We start from the raw sequence: 22112 nt of genomic DNA, 5'->3' as shown, positions 1-22112 counted from the left end.
ATTTCATCCGTGTATCTGACCAAAGGGGTGAGTACAACATAGGGGTAAGAGAAAGAAAAGAAGCTCGTTCTGCTCGGACATGGAGAAATGGATTCTTGTTACCACGGAGGATCTAATCTTTTGGGGTATGACCCAAACCATATAGAAAGGAGGTAGGTCCGATTTCTTCATCTAGCCTTTAACACAGGTGAGGGTAATATGGTCGGCCATGGATCGACCGGAGAAGAGCTTCTATGGACGTACGTGTCGCAGTCGATGGCCACCTGGATGGCGTCGCTGCTCCGCACCAGTGTAGGTGGCATTTAAAAGGTGTGGAAGAGATATTGGGGCGCTAGCGGAGAGAGCCCTGAGATTTAGGTGATGGAGCCCAAAGCTGGAGGGAGATGTGGCTCTCCGTGGGCATCAGCTCAATAGCCATCACGTAGGAGGTGGAAGGCATGGGAGGTGCGACTAATCGGTATATTCCTCTCTTAGGTTACTGAGAGCAATTTGGTTCGTATGCTTCATTGGAGAGAACGTAAAAACTGTAAAGCCTTCAGCTCTATCTTTAGTTTGTTTGGTATATTGTATTCCGTTTTCTATATTACAAACCATGTCCTAGTACTACGTAGAGTAGGAAATTATATCTTCGCACTGCACGGAGTGAGACAACAATAGAATAGGTATGATCTTGTGAGCATTATATAGCGTGAAAAAGGAACCACATACCATAGTACAACACAATATTAGCAGGCAGTGAAAAGGATATATAGCATGATAGTAATACAACATACACTACATAAGTCTTATTTATACACGCATCGGCTGTTGAAGGCAATTTAGATACTGGTTAGCTGCAGCCACCGTCTGCAATGGTTTGGTGTTGGCAGATCGCACCGTTTGCAAGAATTTGATATTAGGTCCTCAAACACTGACTCCCTCCAGCTGGCATCTGCAAGAGTTGGCATCTGCAAGAGTTTACAGATAAACATATGTTAGCTTCCACCCAGAGACTTGTGGGACTAATTGCCTGACCATATACCTCCTTATGCACAAACAGTCAATTCTTACTTTTTGCACATGAATTGACTCTATCTATCTATGTATCTTCCTTGATGAAATAGTTGGCCAACATGAAGTAAACAACAATGTTTGTTAAAAGAGGCATTTCAGAAATTATGTATTGGATGCCAAGCATAAGAAATTGGATGATTATCTCACTTTTTCTGATAAAAGAATCAACATATCAAAAACAAAGCTCAAGACTTTCTATTACAAAAGGTTGAACTTTCTTCCTGATCTACATTCTAAGTATAGCTGCCAACTCTGTCAGCGAATGATTTACTAAAAAAACACAAACCAGAGGCTAAGCACCATAGAATTTCTCGATCCAACAGAAATTGTGCTGCTAGCAGTCAACTACCTAACCAAGGCCTCAAAGAACTGGCAAAAGTCTCATGAAAACCATATCTCAGTCTACAGGATAAAGCAGTGGACAATCTTCAGCCAAAGAATAATGTATTTCCGTCTATTGTATAGTACGTTTGTATGGTACAAAATATACACTCGGCAGGCCAGGATATGTTTGTACGTAGGAACAGAAACAGTTATTCTTACTCTAGCAGAAGCTTATGATGGCAGAAAAAAAAATTATAGCGTTGATACCACTGATACGGCAGCACCATTCTGACAGTGAAAATGCACACATACTCTTGACTCTTCCTATATCAAGTTAATCATCAGCATAGTAACGCAATTTAATATTGTCATTCTTCTAGTTTTGTACATAACATCATGGTATTATATTTATACTGCGTATGTGTTATCACCAGAATTTGACCAAGTTGGAGGTGGGCCACGATCAAGATAAGCCTGAAGGTTATTTTTGGAGAGAGCACGAAGATCGGCCTTTTATACCAAGTTGGGCTTAATTGCCCGTGTATCTGTAAAATATTAGATCGCATCTTAGTTTAGAAGTTAGAATCTTACTCGTGCACGGTTTGGTGCACGCCCACATTAGAAAGTCCCCTGGACTATAAATATGTATCTAGGGTTTATGGAATAAACAACAACTCACGTTCAACCCAAAACAAACCAATCTCGGCGCATCGCCAACTCCTTCATCTCGAGGGTTTCAATCAGGTAAGCGACATGCTGCCTAGATCGCATCTTGCGATCTAGGCAGCACAAGCTCCACGTTGTTCATGCGTTGCTCGTACTGAAGCGTCTTTGATGGCGAGCAACGTAGTTATCATAGATGTGTTAGGGTTAGCATAGCTCTTCGTATAACATGCTTACGTAGTGCAGCCCTTGCATGTCTAGCCGCCCTCACGCCTATCTCAGGCGTGGGGGCGGCACCCTGCTTGTTCATCATCTAGTAGATCTGATCCGTTACGATTGCTCCTTGCTCTGCAAGGATTAGTTTAATATCTGCAATAGTTAGGCCTTACAAAGGGGTGGAGGATCCAGCGGCACGTAGGGTGGCGTTCGCAAGTCCTAAACAGGATGTTCCGAGGATCAACGTCATGTTGGTTTTTAGGCCTTGTTTAGGATCGGCTTATGAGCACCGTGCGTGGCCGCGAGGCCCAACCTGGAGTAGGATGATCCGATTATGCGGTGAAAACCCTAAATCGTCGTAGATCTCATTAGCTATATTTTGATCAAGCAGGATCACCAAGTATTCGTGCACCCCGTACGGATCATGGGTGAATCGGCTCTTTGAGCCGATTCACAGGATAACCTGAGAGCCGATCGAGGCTCGTATTTAATGTTTACGTGTATGCCATGCAGGAACTAAGCGAGGCATCCCCATCACCTTCCTGACCAGGTATAGGTCAGGTGGCACGCCCTTGCACTTCGCATCGCCGCGTGTGACCAGAAGAGCATTGCGGGCCGTCGCTCGGAGGGGTCTCAGCCAGCCGCAGCTCTAGGCTCTTCCCGGCTCTACCGTGTTGCCAGGCCGCTGCCCGCCGGTGGGTTTTGGCAGGCAACACATTCTGGCACGCCCGGTGGGACAATCGTCTACATCAACCACATCGCCATCTACATCTGAGATGGCGGCGGACGGCACGCCAGTCACCTACGAGGAGCTGCCTGACGAGCTCAAGAAGAGATATGATGAGATCAAGGTCACCCTCGAAGCCGACCTCATCGGCTCTTTCCAGAGAACCCGTTCCCATGGCATCGTATGGTAGGGTTTATCAACGCAAGGTGCACTAGATGGGATAGATCTCTGCCCCGCCGTCGGAGGAACGCACCAGGGGCCTACGGCAGGAGATCAACTACTTGGTGGCTCACTCACTACACCGCCACTCTGAAAACTTGGTCAACGTGTTGGAGCGTCTCGCTCTGCGCGTGATCCAGGAGATCATGAGCCACCAGTACTCGCCGTCAGGACCAGCTCTTGGGACGCATCAAGGAGAGTTGCCGCTCCAGTCCCGTCCACCGCTGCCATATGCGTTGGCAGCACCACCTGAAGTGCCGGCTACACCGGCATTTCGTCGTCTACAAGATTGGTGGTGATCCTAGTGACTACCGCTTCTTGACCGAAGCGCCCTAAGGAGATCCCTCAAGGATACGCGTGCACGTATGTGCCAGATTGTGGCAACTGGGCACTCTCAAACCAGGCCACAACATCAGGGACTCCGGCGAAAACAGGAGAAACGTCAGCAACAGAGCTTGAGAAGCAGACGTGGCTAACTAAGTACGCCACCCCGACGAAACTCCCGAGCCCAGCTCCTGCAGTTGGCTCAGAGCTGGAAAAGCAAGCATGGCTGGCTAAGTACGCCACCCCGGCGAACCTTCAGAGTGCAACTTCTGCAGCCAGCACAGCGGATCAGATCAGTACCATACTGAGAGACCAGTTCGGCATGGTGCCGAAAAGAAGGGCAATCGGCTATTCCAAGCCGTACCCTGACGAGTACGAGATGATCCCGCTGCCACCTAAATATCGGCTCCCGACTTCTCCAAATTCGGTGGATCAGATGGCTCCAGCCTCCATCGAGCACGTCGGCCGATATTTGGCGCAACTAGGACCGGCTTCGTGTCGGATCAGCTACGCGTGAGGCTCTTTTCACAGTCCCTCACAGATCGGCTTTTGGATGGTACACCTCTCTCGCCAAGAAACTCCATCCAGTCTTGGAAGCAATTGGAAGAACAATTCCATACGCAATACCATTCAGAAGCTTCCGAGTCTAGCATTGCCGATCTAGCACAACTACGTCAGAAGCGCGGAGAAACAGTGACAGAGTACATCCAGCGCTTCAGGAATCTTAGGAACCGATGTTATTCGGTTCGTATAACTGAAAAGGAAGCAGTCGAGTTGGCAGTAGCTGGCCTTGCAACGCAGCTCAAGGACATGGCCTCCCAAGCAGATTATCCTCGTCGGCGCACATGGTTCAGAAACTATCAGCATATGAACAGCGCCACCTGCACCTGTACCAAGACAAGTTCAAGCGTGCGTAGTCATGGTCGATACAGAGGAAGATGAGGTGCTCCGCGGGAGACCAAGAAGTAGCAGTGGCTGAGTGGACTCGGGAGGAACCCCGTATCCTGCAAATGGGTAAAGCAACCAGGGCCGCCCAGGGATTTGATTTTGACGTGACCAAGACTGAACAAATCTTCGACCTCCGCTCAAGGAGAAACAATTGACGATTCCCGAAGGTCTCAAGTTCCCCACGGCGCAAGAGCTAAACGGAAAGCCGCACCGCAAATTCCACAACTCGCTTTCCCATGCCACCAACGACCGCAGTGGTGTGGCGTCGGCACATCCAAGCGGCGATAGAGAAGGGGCGTCTAATTTTCAACCAAGACGCCATGAAGGTCGACACCCAACCCTTCCCGCCGTTAACATGGTAGAAGTCATCTACCCGAGGGTTGCCAGCCAGGTCCCACGTTCAGCATTAACATGGTAGGACCTGGGAACCACTCTGGCAAAGATGGAGATGAGGGCAGCTGCTCTCATAGCAAGGACACAGAGGAGGCCGCTCCACGCGATCGGCTCCATCATGATGGTAAGCGCTACGTCACAGGGGGAGAAGTGAAGAACATAAGATATCAACGACCTCTCTCTGATCACCTCCTCAACAAATATGTGAGTCAGTATGACCAACGCCGACGGTCCAACTATGATGATGAAGGAGATCGTTTGGCTAGAGAAGCCAGAAGACATCGTCGGCAGGATCGCGATGAGGAGGAACACGAGCGCCGTACCACGGACAAGTTAAGGGAGCAAGATGACAACGCCAGACACTGGGACTGCCCTTTCTTCGTACACCGCTGGGATTCAGGAATGAGCCGATTGCCCACAATCGGCAATTGCCCAGAATGCAACCAGAAGAAGAATGAGGCAGCCAACGGGTCTGTGTTCAAGCGCTTAGGGCCTCTCCCGCCACAGAGCAAACGTGCTGAGTCACCTCGTTGGGCAGATCTTGAGGATTCCGAAGACGAGGGACTAGAAGAAGAAGAAGACAGGTACCACCGTCCAAGGTGGTGCCCTGACGGACTCAGCCGTTCACAAAAACGCAGGGTTCAGCGGTTGCGCGGCCTGGAGGAAGCCGAAAGGTTATACTTGCATACGCTAAGGAAGGCACGACCTGATCTGGCTGCAAAGGTTCAGCGAGCCCTGGATGAAGAAGGTCGTCCACGGAGAATGGAGTGACGTCCCAAGCAAAAGAAAGCCGATGATGAAACATCGGCTGGCACAAACATGGTGCTCGTCTTGCCGACAGAGCTTAGTGCTCCACGATTATATGATGCACTCAAGGTGGACGAAAGCAGGCACATCAAGTCAGAGGTTGGATTGGTTTTATCCAGCCTAACCGAGTAGCAAGATTAAATCAATGAGCAAACCGTGCGAGGCTGATCCTTGTGATCGGCCCCGAAAAATTTATGGAGGGACATTACAAAACCTTCATCGAACAAGCAATGTGGAGGCCGATTCCAGCAATCGGCCAAAATTATCCTCTGCACATATTCTGTTTGTGTTCGCAACGATCGATCGGGCGGCGGCCACGTCGGCAGATGAAAGTCAGCGTGAATCTTTGCGAAGCCGACGTGCAAGTGCGTGCTCGACTAACCATGAAAGCCGATATCTGCAGTCATTTGGCAGATTCGGCTCGGGGGGCATATAGTCAGATGAACATGTGCAGATAAACATGTGCAAACTTGCGTGCAGTGGAACATTGGGGGCCGATTAAGGAGAAAAATCGGCCAAATAAAAAACAAAATTTTCAGCCGATGGAAGGGCATCGGCTTCAGAATTAAGAAGCGGAGCAAGACCGGCATCGACGGTCAGTGACCTACAAGGCGCGAAGTAGACTGAAGAAGCCCGGGGGGCAGCTCACCCTGAAGGTTCTCTGCTCTGGAGAGCCGATTTTGCTGAAATCGGCTGGTCCCGCATCATGACTTGGGAACCGATGGTGACACATTTGGTTAGTCCACTGATATGTTCGCCTTGATGAAGGCTCGGGGGGCAACTGATGGCGCAGAACCTCCGTTCTTAAGAAGCCGATTGAAATTTCATCGGACTGAAAACCCAGTGGTATCGACGTCAGGAGCAAGTCGTGTCGACAGTGGTTCTGGGGCTCTCGTGAGGACGTCGATCTGCCTAGTTGTCCGCCAGAGCTCAAGGGGATGGGGCATTGAGATACCGGTGCGTTGTCGTCGGCTCGTTGGGCGTTGGCTAAGTAACGATCGGCGGGGTCAGCAGAGGAGGGAATCGGCTCAATTAAACTCCGAAGAAATCGGCAAAATCAAATTGGGGAAAGTTCTTCATTGATAAACCAGATTTCTTACATAGAAGAGCTGATTGCTCTCAAAAGGGAGTACTAAGGGGATACATTGCCCCGTCTACTGTTGCTGATCCTATTCTAGAGGTCCTATTCTACGGGCCGTCACTGCCCTCGTCGTCACCGTCGTCGGCTGTCGGCGCTGCTCCCGGTGGGCTCGTCGTCGCTGCTGTAGCGGCCGCCGGCAGGACCTTCGTTGTCTTCATCCTCCATGTCGTCGTCGTCATCGTCGCTATCATAGTCACTGAGATTCCCTGGCCAGGGGCAATGGCGCTTGGCCGGCGGCTCATCGGAGGGGCTATCGTCGTCATTCCCCTCCTCCTCTTCCTCCTCCTTCACCTCGGAGGAGGTAAAGTCGTCCCAGGAGAAGCGATCGTCATCGCTCTCCTCCTCCGATTCCCCGTTGGCGAGGAAGCGGAGGTCGCTCTCCCCGTCCGTCGAGGACTGGTCGTCCTCGGACCAGATGGAGAAGTCATGGTCTGACTCCTCCCCGGCCTCAATGGCACGGCGGGTGTTGGCCGCATGGACCTCTTGTGGGCTCGGTGCTGGCATCGGCTCGGGAGAAGAGGACTCGAAGGAAAGTCCCGATGAGGCGGAGGAAGAAGAAGACATGGTGCGCAGAAGGGTTTTTTGGGGTGCCGATGGCTGGAACAGAGGAAGGAGATAAAGATAACTAATCAGTCGGCACAGTTAAATAATGAGAAGCCTGGTGGAAATTTAATGTCATTACAGTTTTCAAGGATATGACGCCGGAGCTATCGAATTTTGCAGAGAAGCTGAGAAGACAGGGCGTAATGATAACGGATACTGCAACAACTCGCTTCCGCCATGACATGACCCGACGAAGGAGAGCATAATGATTTTGGAAAAATTATTTCCAAAACCAGGGGGGCATGTGTTATCACCAGAATTTGACCAAGTTGGAGGTGGGCCACGATCAAGATAAGCCTGAAGGTTATTTTTGGAGAGAGCACGAAGATCGGCCTTTTATACCAAGTTGGGCTTAATTGCCCGTGTATCTGTAAAATATTAGATCGCATCTTAGTTTAGAAGTTAGAATCTTACTCGTGCACGGTTTGGTGCACGCCCACATTAGAAAGTCCCCTGGACTATAAATATGTATCTAGGGTTTATGGAATAAACAACAACTCACGTTCAACCCAAAACAAACCAATCTCGGCGCATCGCCAACTCCTTCATCTCGAGGGTTTCAATCGGGTAGCGACATGTCGCCTAGATCGCATCTTGCGATCTAGGCAGCACAAGCTCCACGTTGTTCATGCGTTGCTCGTACTGAAGCGTCTTTGATGGCGAGCAACGTAGTTATCATAGATGTGTTAGGGTTAGCATAGCTCTTCGTATAACATGCTTACGTAGTGCAGCCCTTGCATGTCTAGCCGCCCTCACGCCTATCTCAGGCGTGGGGGCGGCACCCTGCTTGTTCATCATCTAGTAGATCTGATCCGTTACGGTTGCTCCTTACTCTGCAAGGATTAGTTTAATATCTGCAATAGTTAGGCCTTACAAAGGGGTGGAGGATCCAGCGGCACGTAGGGTGGCGTTCGCAAGTCCTAAACAGGATGTTCCGAGGATCAACGTCATGTTGGTTTTTAGGCCTTGTTTAGGATCGGCTTATGAGCACCGTGCGTGGCCGCGAGGCCCAACCTGGAGTAGGATGATCCGATTATGCGGTGAAAACCCTAAATCGTCGTAGATCTCATTAGCTATATTTTGATCAAGCAGGATCACCAAGTATTCGTGCACCCCGTACGGATCATGGGTGAATCGGCTCTTTGAGCCGATTCACAGGATAACCTGAGAGCCGATCGAGGCTCGTATTTAATGTTTACGTGTATGCCATGCAGGAACTAAGCGAGGCATCCCCATCACCTTCCTGACCAGGTATAGGTCAGGTGGCACGCCCTTGCACTTCGCATCGCCGCGTGTGACCAGAAGAGCATTGCGGGCCGTCGCTCGGAGGGGTCTCAGCCAGCCGCAGCTCTAGGCTCTTCCCGGCTCTACCGTGTTGCCAGGCCGCTGCCCGCCGGTGGGTTTTGGCAGGCAACACATTCTGGCACGCCCGGTGGGACAATCGTCTACATCAACCACATCGCCATCTACATCTGAGATGGCGGCGGACGGCACGCCAGTCACCTACGAGGAGCTGCCTGACGAGCTCAAGAAGAGATATGATGAGATCAAGGTCACCCTCGAAGCCGACCTCATCGGCTCTTTCCAGAGAACCCGTTCCCATGGCATCAGATGGAAGGGATTCTCACCGCAAGGTGCACTCGATGGGATAGATCTCTCGCCCGTCGGAGGAACGCACCAGGGGCCTACGGCAGGAGATCAACTACTTGGTGGCTCACTCACTACACCGCCACTCTGAAAACTTGGTCAACGTGTTGGAGCGTCTCGCTCTGCGCGTGATCCAGGAGATCATGAGCCACCAGTACTCGCCGTCAGGACCAGCTCTTGGGACGCATCAAGGAGAGTTGCCGCTCCAGTCCCGTCCACCGCTGCCATATGCGTTGGCAGCACCACCTGAAGTGCCGGCTACACCGGCATTCGTCGTCTACAAGATTGGTGGTGATCCTAGTGACTACCAGTTCTTGACCGAAGCGCCTAAGGAGATCCCTCAAGGATACGCGTGCACGTATGTGCCAGATTGTGGCAACTGGGCACTCTCAAACCAGGCCACAACATCAGGGACTCCGGCGAAAACAGGAGAAACGTCAGCAACAGAGCTTGAGAAGCAGACGTGGCTAACTAAGTACGCCACCCCGACGAAACTCCCGAGCCCAGCTCCTGCAGTTGGCTCAGAGCTGGAAAAGCAAGCATGGCTGGCTAAGTACGCCACCCCGGCGAACCTTCGTAGTGCAACTTCGCAGCCAAAGACAGGATCAGATCGCAGTACCATCTTGAGAGACCAGTTCGGCATGGTGCCGAAAAGAAGGGCAATCGGCTATTCCAAGCCGTACCCGACGAGTACGAGATGATCCCGCTGCCACCTAAATATCGGCTCCCCGACTTCTCCAAATTCGGTGGATCAGATGGCTCCAGCCTCCATCGAGCACGTCGGCCGATATTTGGCGCAACTAGGACCGGCTTCGATGTCGGATCAGCTACGCGTGAGGCTCTTTTCACAGTCCCTCACAGATCGGCTTTTGGATGGTACACCTCTCTGCCACAAGAACTCCATCCAGTCTTGGAAGCAATTGGAAGAACAATTCCATACGCAATACCATTCAGAAGCTTCCGAGTCTAGCATTGCCGATCTAGCACAACTACGTCAGAAGCGCGGAGAAACAGTGACAGAGTACATCCAGCGCTTCAGGAATCTTAGGAACCGATGTTATTCGGTTCGTATAACTGAAAAGGAAGCAGTCGAGTTGGCAGTAGCTGGCCTTGCAACACAGCTCAAGGACATGGCCTCCCAAGCAGATTATCCCTCGCTGGCGCACATGGTTCAGAAACTATCAGCATATGAACAGCGCCACCTGCACTGTACCAAGACAAGTTCAAGCGTGCAGTAGTCATGGTCGATACGAGAGGAAGATGAGGTGCTGCGGGAGACCAAGAAGTAGCAAGGCTGAGTGGACTCGGGAGGAACCCCGTATCCCGCAAATGGGTAAAGCAACCAGGGCCGCCCTGTGGATTTGATTTTGACGTGACCAAGACTGAACAAATCTTCGACCTCCTGCTCAAGGAGAAACAGCTTGACGATTCCCGAAGGTCTCAAGTTCCCCACGGCGCAAGAGCTAAACGGAAAGCCGTCTCGCAAATTCCACAACTCGCTTTCCCATGCCACCAACGACTGCAGGGTGTGGCGTCAGCACATCCAAGCGGCGATAGAGAAGGGGCGTCTAATTTTCAACCAGTACGCCATGAAGGTCGACACCCAACCCTTCCCCGCCGTTAACATGGTAGAAGTCATCTACCCTGAGGGTTGCCAGCCAGGTCCCACGTTCAGCATTAACATGGTAGGACCTGGGAACCACTCTGGCAAAGATGGAGATGAGGGCAGCTGCTCTCATAGCAAGGACACAGAGGAGGCCGCTCCACGCGATCGGCTCCATCATGATGGTAAGCGCTACGTCACAGGGGGAGAAGTGAAGAACATAAGATATCAACGACCTCTCTCTGATCACCTCCTCAACAAATATGTGAGTCAGTATGACCAACGCCGACGGTCCAACTATGATGATGAAGGAGATCGTTTGGCTAGAGAAGCCAGAAGACATCGTCGGCAGGATCGCGATGAGGAGGAACACGAGCGCCGTACCACGGACAAGTTAAGGGAGCAAGATGACAACGCCAGACACTGGGACTGCCCTTTCTTCAGACACTGCTGGGATTCAGGAATGAGCCGATTGCCCACAATCGGCAATTGCCCAGAATGCAACCAGAAGAAGAATGAGGCAGCCAACGGGTCTGTGTTCAAGCGCTTAGGGCCTCTCCCGCCACAGAGCAAACGTGCTGAGTCACCTCGTTGGGCAGATCTTGAGGATTCCGAAGACGAGGGACTAGAAGAAGAAGAAGACAGGTACCACCGTCCAAGGTGGTGCCCTGACGGACTCAGCCGTTCACAAAAACGCAGGGTTCAGCGGTTGCGCGGCCTGGAGGAAGCCGAAAGGTTATACTTGCATACGCTAAGGAAGGCACGACCTGATCTGGCTGCAAAGGTTCAGCGAGCCCTGGATGAAGAAGGTCGTCCACGGAGAATGGAGTGACGTCCCAAGCAAAAGAAAGCCGATGATGAAACATCGGCTGGCACAAACATGGTGCTCGTCTTGCCGACAGAGCTTAGTGCTCCACGATTATATGATGCACTCAAGGTGGACGAAAGCAGGCACATCAAGTCAGAGGTTGGATTGGTTTTATCCAGCCTAACCGAGTAGCAAGATTAAATCAATGAGCAAACCGTGCGAGGCTGATCCTTGTGATCGGCCCCGAAAAATTTATGGAGGGACATTACAAAACCTTCATCGAACAAGCAATGTGGAGGCCGATTCCAGCAATCGGCCAAAATTATCCTCTGCACATATTCTGTTTGTGTTCAGCAACGATCGACTGGGCGGCGGCCACGTCGGCAGATGAAAGTCAGCGTGAATCTTTGCGAAGCCGACGTGCAAGTGCAGTGCCCTGACTAACCATGAAAGCCGATATCTGCAGTCATTTGGCAGATTCGGCTCGGGGGGCATATAGTCAGATGAACATGTGCAGATAAACATGTGCAAACTTGCGTGCAGTGGAACATTGGGGGCCGATTAAGGAGAAAAATCGGCCAAATAAAAAACAAAATTTTCAGCCGATGGAAGGGCATCGGCTTCAGAATTAAGAAGCGGAGCAAGACCGGCATCGACGGTCAGTGACCTACAAGGCGCGAAGTAGACTGAAGAAGCCCGGGGGGCAGCTCACCCTGAAGGTTCTCTGCTCTGGAGAGCCGATTTTGCTGAAATCGGCTGGTCCCGCATCATGACTTGGGAACCGATGGTGACACATTTGGTTAGTCCACTGATATGTTCGCCTTGATGAAGGCTCGGGGGGCAACTGATGGCGCAGAACCTCCGTTCTTAAGAAGCCGATTGAAATTTCATCGGACTGAAAACCCAGTGGTATCGACGTCAGGAGCAAGTCGTGTCGACAGTGGTTCTGGGGCTCTCGTGAGGACGTCGATCTGCCTAGTTGTCCGCCAGAGCTCAAGGGGATGGGGCATTGAGATACCGGTGCGTTGTCGTCGGCTCGTTGGGCGTTGGCTAAGTAACGATCGGCGGGGTCAGCAGAGGAGGGAATCGGCTCAATTAAACTCCGAAGAAATCGGCAAAATCAAATTGGGGAAAGTTCTTCATTGATAAACCAGATTTCTTACATAGAAGAGCTGATTGCTCTCAAAAGGGAGTACTAAGGGGATACATTGCCCCGTCTACTGTTGCTGATCCTATTCTAGAGGTCCTATTCTACGGGCCGTCACTGCCCTCGTCGTCACCGTCGTCAGCGCTGTCGGCGCTGCTCCCGGTGGGCTCGTCGTCGCTGCTGTAGCGGCCGCCGGCAGGACCTTCGTTGTCTTCATCCTCCATGTCGTCGTCGTCATCGTCGCTATCATAGTCACTGAGATTCCCTGGCCAGGGGCAATGGCGCTTGGCCGGCGGCTCATCGGAGGGGCTATCGTCGTCATTCCCCTCCTCCTCTTCCTCCTCCTTCACCTCGGAGGAGGTAAAGTCGTCCCAGGAGAAGCGATCGTCATCGCTCTCCTCCTCCGATTCCCCGTTGGCGAGGAAGCGGAGGTCGCTCTCCCCGTCCGTCGAGGACTGGTCGTCCTCGGACCAGATGGAGAAGTCATGGTCTGACTCCTCCCCGGCCTCAATGGCACGGCGGGTGTTGGCCGCATGGACCTCTTGTGGGCTCGGTGCTGGCATCGGCTCGGGAGAAGAGGACTCGAAGGAAAGTCCCGATGAGGCGGAGGAAGAAGAAGACATGGTGCGCAGAAGGGTTTTTTGGGGTGCCGATGGCTGGAACAGAGGAAGGAGATAAAGATAACTAATCAGTCGGCACAGTTAAATAATGAGAAGCCTGGTGGAAATTTAATGTCATTACAGTTTTCAAGGATATGACGCCGGAGCTATCGAATTTTGCAGAGAAGCTGAGAAGACAGGGCGTAATGATAACGGATACTGCAACAACTCTGCTCTGCCATGACATGACCCGACGAAGGAGAGCATAATGATTTTGGAAAAATTATTTCCAAAACCAGGGGGGCATGTGTTATCACCAGAATTTGACCAAGTTGGAGGTGGGCCACGATCAAGATAAGCCTGAAGGTTATTTTTGGAGAGAGCACGAAGATCGGCCTTTTATACCAAGTTGGGCTTAATTGCCCGTGTATCTGTAAAATATTAGATCGCATCTTAGTTTAGAAGTTAGAATCTTACTCGTGCACGGTTTGGTGCACGCCCACATTAGAAAGTCCCCTGGACTATAAATATGTATCTAGGGTTTATGGAATAAACAACAACTCACGTTCAACCCAAAACAAACCAATCTCGGCGCATCGCCAACTCCTTCATCTCGAGGGTTTCAATCAGGTAAGCGACATGCTGCCTAGATCGCATCTTGCGATCTAGGCAGCACAAGCTCCACGTTGTTCATGCGTTGCTCGTACTGAAGCGTCTTTGATGGCGAGCAACGTAGTTATCATAGATGTGTTAGGGTTAGCATAGCTCTTCGTATAACATGCTTACGTAGTGCAGCCCTTGCATGTCTAGCCGCCCTCACGCCTATCTCAGGCGTGGGGGCGGCACCCTGCTTGTTCATCATCTAGTAGATCTGATCCGTTACGGTTGCTCCTTACTCTGCAAGGATTAGTTTAATATCTGCAATAGTTAGGCCTTACAAAGGGGTGGAGGATCCAGCGGCACGTAGGGTGGCGTTCGCAAGTCCTAAACAGGATGTTCCGAGGATCAACGTCATGTTGGTTTTTAGGCCTTGTTTAGGATCGGCTTATGAGCACCGTGCGTGGCCGCGAGGCCCAACCTGGAGTAGGATGATCTGATTATGCGGTGAAAACCCTAAATCGTCGTAGATCTCATTAGCTATATTTTGATCAAGCAGGATCACCAAGTATTCGTGCACCCCGTACGGATCATGGGTGAATCGGCTCTTTGAGCCGATTCACAGGATAACCTGAGAGCCGATCGAGGCTCGTATTTAATGTTTACGTGTATGCCATGCAGGAACTAAGCGAGGCATCCCCATCACCTTCCTGACCAGGTATAGGTCAGGTGGCACGCCCTTGCACTTCGCATCGCCGCGTGTGACCAGAAGAGCATTGCGGGCCGTCGCTCGGAGGGGTCTCAGCCAGCCGCAGCTCTAGGCTCTTCCCGGCTCTACCGTGTTGCCAGGCCGCTGCCCGCCGGTGGGTTTTGGCAGGCAACAGTATGAAATACGATGTTCAAACAAAAAATTGCTCAAATGAATTATTCTATCAAACTCCCTTACCTCCATTAGACCACCCAAACTGACATGAGGATGGCCAAATTAATGGGATGCTTACAGTATGTACCATGTTGTTCTTCAAGAGATTTCATTGACACGAAATCCACAGTTCTGAAAGCCGAACAGCTCGGTTCACCATCACAGCCAGGTCATGGCATTCAGCTCGGTGCAGCATGGCCAATTCGGGTGTGCACCTTGACCACTGTTGAGAACAATTGCAGCCCTCATCCTTGCCTGAGCTAGATGTTGCAGCCAATGCTATCTGATAATCCAGATGTTGTCGTCCTGGACTGCGCGCTGCAGCTGTCGCTGCAACACGCAACAGTCACATCCCCACCAGATGATTTCCTCAAGCAATGCGGTATCGAACTGCGCGTGCATACATGGCCGGGTCGCTCACAGGCAGGCCGTTGCCAGCCTCCGCTAGCAGATCCGCCACAGGCTTGTGCCTCCTGCTTAAGGCCTCCATAAAGGACCTCCTCATGGATCTGCATGTACATTGCAAGAGATCTAAATGAGACTAACTATAATACTTGGAATTCAAATTATTAGAGAAAAAGTCACAAACAGTGATACAAAATTCTGAATATGAAATTAGCATAAAAGAAATATCAATTAACAAATTTGTATCCGAATTCAAAATCTGCAAAGCATACATGTAGGATTTGGATCAGCGCCAGTCTCTAGCAGTAGCCCAACACATTACCCACCTAAAAATTAAGATTCAGATACCAAAATACAATATAACAAGAACTAATTAACAACAGCGTGTGCTGGATTATTGTTATCCGATTCATTGGGATCCAGGCCGCACTTCAGGAGCCGATGCAACACCAGTTCGTCTCCTCTAGGCGCTGCAGTGCAGAGTGTGATTGGCAGATGAAGCTGACCTCTAGCTAGCATGCGCCTTCAACTCTATGACAAAAGACGAACCCACAACATGGAAGTAAGAATAATTTTAGAGAAGACAATAAAGTTAATTTAAAGTAATAATTTGAAGGTATTATATAGATAGATTGGAGTGAATGTGTTAAACGACATAGAATGATCACAATCTAGCCTAAGAGATTTTCTAAGGAGATAGTTTCAGGGATAGTGTATGTTTGGCAGGTGTCATCTGACAGACTAAGAATCAACTTCCCCCATCCTTTTGGAAATAGTGAAGAACAGGTTTTGCTGAACTTATATGTATGTGACAATTACTGTTATATTGAGGATAAGATTTGGAGGCGAAGGTAGAAAATTGGCAGGGAACTTGCAAACGGAATCCATATATTGCATCTCGGAAATCAAACTGGTTATATTTCACTACTATTACAGTCTAGATAGTTTTATGTATGAATAGATAACCATTGTTAGAGAAACTTCACTGCACCATGTCATATGATGGATATGTTATTAAAAGAGCCAAAAATGTATCCTTCCTAGAGAGAGAGAATGATTCAACAAAAAACCTCACTACAATATTGAACAAGGGCATCTATTATTATGCACTCTTAAAATGCAGAACAGGGAACTAAACTATTATCATACAAAAAGCAGGGCAACTGAAATTATATATTTAATTTTTTATAGGCTCACACTGGCTAGAGAAACACACCAAAACAATGTATTCTAAATCACTATGGATAGAGAAGCAGAAGTATAACCTGCATATGAATTGATAGGTCTACTTTTATTCAGACTACCCATATAACCCCTCAAGCCATTGTCCTAGAACAGGCGTCCATTTCTTTCCAGCTGTTCCCCTTTTCTACAGACCACAGCACATGCTTCTTCTTTATATTATTCTGCACTGCACCTTCATCAATTATACATACCGTGTTTCTATATTTTTTCCATGTTATTTTGTACAACGAATATTGCCAGTTCTCAAATTCATTTATATTTTTACATAATCCATTTCAGATTTAAATAACAGTTTTCACCATCTGTGCATGAACTGGAGCATTCTATTCCTAGTAATCTATCTTCTATCCAGTCTTTTGAAAGATTTGTAACTCGAATACAGACAAAACTCATGATTTATTTTACGATTATCATTTATCCTACAATTAGTGTCTAATTTAGTCTGTAGGATGAACAAATAAATTAATTGGATCTCTTCCATTTCATATACTTCAATTCAGTTCTTCTATGTAGGATTCAAAAACAAGTACCGGACCATTTTGCACGAAAAAACATATTTCCACTTTCCATCATAAATAAATAACTTCAAGGGATGACTACAAAGCAAAGCCCCCAATGGCCAAATACACATGTGTTGGTGGTGTTGGCCCGTGGGGGAGTCTGAACTTGGAACAAGAAAAATGCTTGCACAAAAAAAAAAAAGAAATAGCATTCTAGCGATTTGAGGAACAAATCAAGGCAAAATACATGAACTAAATCACCAACACGGATATGTTTATCCACCAAGATCTGCTATTATCTAAAACATGGAAGAAGAAGCAGCAAGAACATATCAGGCAGCTCTGTGGTCAGGTCTCTCAAGGATGAAGCATAGCAACAACAACAACAATCACCGTACTACTCTGATTGCCCCCATCGAGTGCCGCTTCCAGGAGCAGGAAAAAAGTGTAGCCGGCTTGGATTCGTGAAGCAACAACAGAATTGGCTCGCCTTTGTGCAGGAAGAACAGAGGATAGATGATCGAGGGGCAGCAAAGAAAAGCACGGACCATGGCAGTCGTCGCTCTAGTGCTGCTCGTGCGGCCGTAACTCTAGTGATGTTGTTGTTGTCTGATACTCAGCCTCGCCTCCGCAGTCATCACGCCGTGGATGCAGCACATGGGAGGTGATGAGATGAGATCCACAAAATCGATATCGAGGCGTTGCCGTGTTTGAAGGATCTTAATGGGTTGGAGAATCTCAGGGGACAGAGAGAGGCTACACACCTGTAAGAGAGCCCTGGCCGGAGCGCTCAACTCGCAGAGGATATGCCAAGGCGGTCGGGCTCCATTAGAGTCGACGGTAGCCTTGTGCAACCCTCCCCACATCGCTCCTCCTCCTCGAGCTCTTCGGTGGCGGCGTGGCGGAGACGACGGCATCCTGTCGGAGTCCTCCCCGCGACGCGCCTCCTCCTCAAGGCTCATGCTCGTTGGCGTGAGGTCGCGGATTCGACGGCAGACTGGCGCCACCCTCCCGCGATACGCATCCTCGTGCTCGTCGGCGGCGGCATGGCGGAGCCTCCCACGATGCGCTCGTCGGTGGTGGCGGTGGCCTGGCGGGGGCATCCCACGATACGCCTCCTCCATGTCCTCTTTTGTGTCCCATGCGATATTTTTTTTAGAGAGAGGGAAAGAGATAAGGAGATTAGGCTAAGCGGTGAAAGATGTCGTGGTAAAACGCGTGGCATGCCCACAAAACCAGCACATGCATGGAGCCCACCACATGGAAACCACCAGAAAAATGAAATTACTACACGCACCAAGAACAAAAGTGGTACCAAAATAACACTGCAATTGTCAGCCACGCCTAATTGCTAGCCACACCCTAAAGCACACACAGGGGAAAAACAGGAAAAATCAACCACACAACACAACACGTGTCACCATGTCATGACCTCTTGAAATGGCCTCAAAATTCTCCCAGGAAAGAAGTTTGTTGCCAAATAATATAGTACTTATGGAAAATCACATTTTTGATTATAATCATCAAAACGATTGAAGTTTAAATTAACTTGATGGAAAAAGTACACCATCAAGTTGAGTGTGATAAACTTCAATATGACCTTTGCTAAAAAAAACCTTATTTTGGGTGAAGGTGATTTGATGTATTAGTTAGATCAAATGGTGATATAACTAAAACAACAACACATTATGTAAGGATCAAATACCAAATCTTCCAAAGATTATATCATGGTATTCCTTAAAACAACTCTTGGATCAAAATCATTACGAAATAAATAAGAATAAATATAATGAACCAATCTTGATCTGTCTTTTTGTATTTGTTCCAATCTGTATACAATCGGAAATAGAGCTAAGAGATCTATATGTATGTTAAAGTGATATTGTTATCATCATCTCTTTAGTTAGAGCCTTAGGTTATAATTAAGTTTACTTGGAGATAGAGGTTAACTCAATCCTAGTTAGACTTGAAGGAATATCTTGTCTTTAAGATCGATACCCAAAACTAGGATACATAGAAAGCATTTCAATGAAATGTTTCAAGGATTAGCCTTAGATAAATACGTACATATAGTTGTTAAGTAAGTTCTCTTCAAGAAGTGGATTTCTAAGGGGATAGTGTATTACGACTGGTACATTAGTTAACCATGGTCTTGAATAAACCAATTATAACTATGCCTCTAGGATCAAAGAATTATAATAATCATCCTCATATGTCACATGAAGTGATAACTTGGATGGAAGAGTGCCATTCGAGGAATCAGTAGGGTAAAATAAATCTTGTGAGTAAATGATATACCCTAAGATAAGAATAGCTTATGCAAGAGAGTCCAAGCTTAAGTGTTACACCCTAGTTACTTGAGCAAGCCCTCAATCTCAGAGGACAGAGCCATACCTCATTAGTATTTCTTTTAAGCCAATATTCTCATAATAGAGTTATGTACCAAAGATGATTAATGCAATAGAAGTAGTATCCAATGCTATTAAATATAGATCCCATATGGTTAGAACATTAGAATATGATATTCCTAACCTTGTGGATGTATCAAAGATTGATATCTAGGGATAGAAAGTAGATTACAATGCAAGGATGAATGGCCTGCCTTTAGGGACCACGAGGTGGGATATAGATCATGATTAATGTAATAGTCTAGGAATAGAAGCCCTCATCTAAGATAAGATGTTGATTGAATTTTTCAAAGATCCATAATCAACAAATGGATTTAGGAAGATGAGATAATTAAGAGAGAGTAGTTTAGAAGTGTGTTGATCATGTAAGTACATGATTATGTTTTGATGGACAAAGGTAATGACGTATCTAGGAAAGTCTAGGATGACAAAAAATCTAGCAAACTAAACAAGTGGAGAGTAGGAGAGTGAAATAAACCATCTCAGTTAGAAGTAAGTGGATCAAGAAACTAGTCGAGACTAGTAGAGAAAACAAGTGAAAGAGCAAGATCTATATCCCGTGTTTTGTGTGTTTGATGACAACACTCGAATGAATTTAACTGTGCGCAAAGATTGTCTTTGATAGAATTGCAAGTGCACGATGCCCTCGCTGAACACGTCATGAACGGAAGACTGAAGCGTAGCTTATAGGTTTTCTGGTTTTGTGTGTGTATCGCGAGGTGACATGGTTGGAGAGGAAAAGAGGAGAAAGCAGTTTCTGCCTGACCGGTACTACCGGTACCAGGAGCGGTAGTACCGCTACCCTACTAGTACCGCTCCGTAGTACCGCTCTAGAAGATTGCACTGAAAAGTCCCACAAAGAGCCTTACGGTACCTCTACGGTACCTTGAGCGGTAGTACCGCCTCGATACCGCTTAGGTACCGTAACGCAAGTTACGGCACCACCGCTTAGGTACCGCGCGAGGTCCAGGGACTCACAGAGGTCATTGCGGTACCTCAGCGGTACCGCAAGCGGTACTACCGCTGTGATGTCCACGTGGCTAAATCTGTGGGGAATTTCGAGTCCACGTGGCTACCGCTGTGATGTACTACCGCTTGCCAGAGCGGTAGTACCGCTTGGGCGGAAACTGCACATAACGGTTGGATTGGAGGGGCCCTATATAAGGCCCCTTCTTCCCCAGCTTGTTTTCAGCTCTTCTCTCTCTCTCATCCATTGTTGCTGAGCTCAAACCTTGAGGATCTCCCCACCTACCCAATCAATCTTGCCCAAATTTGGAGGAGTGGTGGAGGAGGCCCCGATCTATCGATCTACCAAGAGAGAATTCACCAATACCATCTAGTCCTTAGTGGATCTTGTTATTAGGGTTCGTATGGTGGGATCTTGAAGGAAGTGCTCCTATGGAGGCTAGCTTCGAGTTGTGCTAGCCCCATAGGGTGTTGGGAGCCTCCTAGTGTTGTGGAGCTCGCCCCAACCTTGTGAAGGAACCACCGCCTCGACCGGTGCCTTAGTGGAGAAGGGGGAGCCCCTTTGTGGAGCTCTCTCGAGGAGGAAGGTGAGGCCTTCCTTCGTGGTGTGGCCACCTAGCCTCTTGTGTGATGCTAGCACCTCCTCAACGTAGACGTACTCCCTTTTGTGGGAGGAACTGCGGGAAACAAACCTCGCCTCGTCTCCGCGCCCTCCGGTTGTCCCGCTCCTTATCTTTATTATCTTGCTTGGTTCCTTTGCTTGTTGCACTAGCCTAGGATCATACTAGGATCACCTCCAACATCAAAGCTATCACCTTTGCTTCCGCGTTTGCACTAAAATTGAAAAAGGTTAAAAATTGCGTAGCGCCCATTCACCCCCTCTTGTTCGCTACGGTCCATTCAATTGGTATCAGAGCAAGGTTTTGTTGCTCGGGCTTTACTGCCTAAGAAATGGCCGAACAAGAGGCGGCCGAGAATGGGTTCCTTCCCGGTGAGCAATCACCTCCACCATCAATCACCGATAGCACACCGGCTACTTTGGATGGCCTCAAGAAATTGGAGTCATCCATTGTAAGTAAAATGAAGGCTATGATGATGGAGATGATTGCTCCAAAATCAACCCCCATCATAGATCCTAAGGCAAGTGCCGATGTTCCCCCACAACAAGTCAACACCTTTCCTCTTGTTGATTTTGTCGCTCAATCGACAAAACCACCTCGAGAAGGGGAACTTGGGGATGTTGGCACTTCTTCAAAAGGGAAGGATGAACCTCCGGTTGCGGGACAATTAGGAGGTAATCATGCGGTGCCTCCACCAAGTGATTACACCATAAATGTCCCAATACCTATGCCTCATATTTTGTCTCATGGTTCACCACCGGTACTTGAATCCAATAGCTTCGAAAATTGGCAATTCTTAATGCGTTCTCATGTGCGCAGCGCTTCTACCGAGCTTTGGCGCATCATCGAGGAAGGCTATTCACCACTAGACCCACAGAATTTGACTAGAAGGGAAGTGGTGGATGACCAACTCAACGCCACCGCCATCAACATGATTCACATGGCCGTAACACTCAAGGATCATGCTCACATCCGCTCCCTCAAGACCGCCAAGGAAGCATGGGATAAACTCGACAAGCTCTTCCTTGGAAATGAGAGCATTCAAAGCTCTCGCTTCGATGAAGTGAACAAAATGGCCGACAACTTCGTCATGAATGAGAGAGAATCTCCGGAAGAAATGTACCGTCGCCTCATCGCTCTTGCCGTACAAATGCAAGATCTTGGAGCAACGTTTGTGGATGACCATTGGATCAAAAGGAAGTTCTACAACGCTCTCCTCCCATATGA

The 22112-nt window shown here is 48.7% G+C and overlaps 1 long non-coding RNA gene across 2 annotated transcripts; it reads right to left on the bottom strand.

The window, feature by feature from the left end:
• Nucleotides 1-654: 654 nt before the first annotated feature.
• Nucleotides 655-18038, bottom strand: LOC127327435 (uncharacterized). Of its 2 annotated transcripts, XR_007868544.2 has the most exons (4): nucleotides 17656-18038; nucleotides 15419-15677; nucleotides 14766-15250; nucleotides 655-947 (listed from the first exon to the last, which is right to left on the bottom strand). It is a non-coding gene; the product is annotated as an uncharacterized lncRNA (long non-coding RNA). The 2 variants fall into 2 exon arrangements; XR_007868545.2 differs by lacking the exon at nucleotides 15419-15677.
• Nucleotides 18039-22112: the final 4074 nt, after the last annotated feature.

The sequence above is a fragment of the Lolium perenne genome, chromosome 1 (assembly GCF_019359855.2).
Source record: "Lolium perenne isolate Kyuss_39 chromosome 1, Kyuss_2.0, whole genome shotgun sequence".
NCBI lineage: Eukaryota > Viridiplantae > Streptophyta > Magnoliopsida > Poales > Poaceae > Lolium > Lolium perenne.
The sequence above is the reverse complement of the archived record's forward strand: the minus strand, read 5'-3'. Positions and strand labels throughout refer to the sequence as shown.